The following is a 2,500-nucleotide window of genomic DNA, read 5'->3' on the forward strand; positions in this document are numbered from 1 at the left end:
TCGTGAATGGAATAATAGAATATGATCTCGGTTCTATTTTGTTGGTTTTCAGAACTCCGAGGTAATGATTAATAGGGATAACTGGGGGCATTCGTATTGCGACGTTAGAGGTGAAATTCTTGGATCGTCGCAAGACGAACATCAGCGAAAGCATTTGCCAAAGGTGTTTTCATCAATCAAGAACGAAAGTTAGAGGTTCGAAGGCGATTAGATACCGCCCTAGTTCTAACCGTAAATATGTCATCTAGCGATCCGCCGACGTTACTACAATGGCTCGGCGGGCAGCTTCCGGGAAACCAAAGATTTTGGACTCCGGGGGGAGTATGGTTGCAAAGCTGAAACTTAAAGGAATTGACGGAAGGGCACCACCAGGAGTGGAGCCTGCGGCTTAATTTGACTCAACACGGGAAATCTCACCAGGCCCGGACACCGGAAGGATTGACAGATTAATAGCTCTTTCTTGATTCGGTGGGTGGTGGTGCATGGCCGTTCTTAGTTGGTGGAGCGATTTGTCTGGTTAATTCCGGTAACGAACGAGACTCTAGCCTGCTAAATAGGCGTCGTCATTTAGGTGTGCTCGATTTCGGTCGAGCAACTCACTGGCGGCGTATTAAAATTCTTCTTAGAGGGACCGGCGGCTTCGAGCCGCACGAGATTGAGCAATAACAGGTCTGTGATGCCCTTAGATGTCCTGGGCCGCACGCGCGCTACACTGAAGGAATCAGCATGTTCTCCCTGGCCTAGAGGCCCGGGCAACCCGTTGAAACTCCTTCGTGCTGGGGATTGGGGTTTGCAATTATCCCCCATAAACGAGGAATTCCTAGTAAGCGCGAGTCATAAGCTCGCGTTGATTACGTCCCTGCCCTTTGTACACACCGCCCGTCGCTACTACCGATTGAATGATTTAGTGAGGTCTTCGGACCGACACGCGGTGGCTTCACGGCCGTCGGCGTTGCTGGGAAGTTGACCAAACTTGATCATTTAGAGGAAGTAAAAGTCGTAACAAGGTTTCCGTAGGGGAACCTGCGGAAGGATCATTAACGTAAATTATCAATCTCGAAAGAGTGCGATAATGAACGATAATAAAATTCTAAAACACAAATATCGACGTTCGGAATGTGTCGTTTCGATGCGAGGACGCGATTCTCACTCTCTCTCTCTCACACAGCAGTGTGTCCGAGTCAGAGTCCAGAGTCGTGTAACGCGTCCTATTCTGATATTTTTCGATGTCGATTTCGAGGAAAGTACGATGTGTTAACGCACATCGTCATCTTCAAATAAAATGTATATTTCTTTTTTTTTTTTTTGTACTTTTTTTTTTTTTTAACTTTTTTTTTTTTTTTTTTTTAATTTTTTGAATTTTTCTCTGTATACTAAAAATAAGAGAAAAAAACGAAAAAAAAAAAAAAAATAAAAAAAAAATAAACTCATATCACTGGCGTATAGAATCGTTCGAGTGATCGTAGAAATTATAAAAATAAAACAAATTAAAAACCATTACCCTGGACGGTGGATCACTTGGCTCGCGGGTCGATGAAGAACGCAGTTAACTGCGCGTCATAGTGTGAACTGCAGGACACATTTGAACATCGACATTTCGAACGCACATTGCGGTCCGTGGAGAAACATCCAGGACCACTCCTGTCTGAGGGCCGGCTGTATAAAAATATAAACCACACTGTTCAATGTTTAATGTCGTAATGTCTATTATTTCGTAACCGACTCAATAGACTGACTGACGTTTCTCGAACATATGACGGTATCCGCGTTCGATGTGTTATATTACGTGTTTAAATATACTTAATATAAATCTCGTTCTCGGTCCGTTCAAATATAACAAATACGATGTGTATGTATGTTTACGTTTACATGCGTGTGTGTGTATATATTATTTATATTTTTATATACGCGTTCGTGTGTACGTTTACGTCACGGAGTTTCGTTATGCGACGTCAGAGAGACTGAGAGCGTCGCTCGTCGCCAGACGAGGAGCGCCCATCTCCGACCTTTCGATCGTTTCATTGAGTTGTTCTCGATCAAAGAGGGTAATCGGAGTTTAGGTGATCTCTTCGTCTCGTGATTATCGAGTACGTGCGTTTCTTTTGTTCATACTCTAATGTCAAAATTTCGAATACAAAAGCTCCGCGATCGTTACGACGTATACGAGACGAACGTGTTTATATGATGTGTAAATAAAGCGCGCTCGCATCGTTGAACGTGATGACATCGAAACATTCGTATATATATATATATATATTGTATATATATCGAGTAGGCGGACTCGACGTCCGAAGAGCGCGTCGACGCCGACGTCGGAACGATCGGAATGAAAATTCTCTCTCGTCTCGACGAAAGCGGCGCCGTCGCGTTGACGGATATCGCGTCTGCCTCGTTTTTTTTATCGTTGGCCTCAGATCAGGGAGGATCACCCGCCGAATTTAAGCATATTAGTAAGCGGAGGAAAAGAAACTAACCAGGATTTCCTTAGTAGCGGCGAGCG

At 44.0% G+C, this 2,500-nt stretch overlaps 2 non-coding genes across 2 annotated transcripts in view; both read left to right on the plus strand.

Annotated features, from left to right (window-relative positions):
- Positions 1–1,498: 1,498 nt before the first annotated feature.
- Positions 1,499–1,655, plus strand: LOC125076490. The gene has a single exon (XR_007120449.1). It is a non-coding gene; the product is annotated as a 5.8S ribosomal RNA (ribosomal RNA).
- Positions 1,656–2,405: 750 nt separating this feature from the next.
- Positions 2,406–2,500, plus strand: part of LOC125076493 — a 3,997-nt gene continuing 3,902 nt past the window's right edge. The window contains exon 1 of the ribosomal RNA XR_007120452.1: positions 2,406–2,500. This exon is cut by the window's right edge and continues 3,902 nt beyond it. This is a non-coding gene — a ribosomal RNA (large subunit ribosomal RNA).

This window comes from Vanessa atalanta, unplaced genomic scaffold (genome assembly GCF_905147765.1).
Source record: "Vanessa atalanta unplaced genomic scaffold, ilVanAtal1.2, whole genome shotgun sequence".
NCBI classification, from domain to species: domain Eukaryota; kingdom Metazoa; phylum Arthropoda; class Insecta; order Lepidoptera; family Nymphalidae; genus Vanessa; species Vanessa atalanta.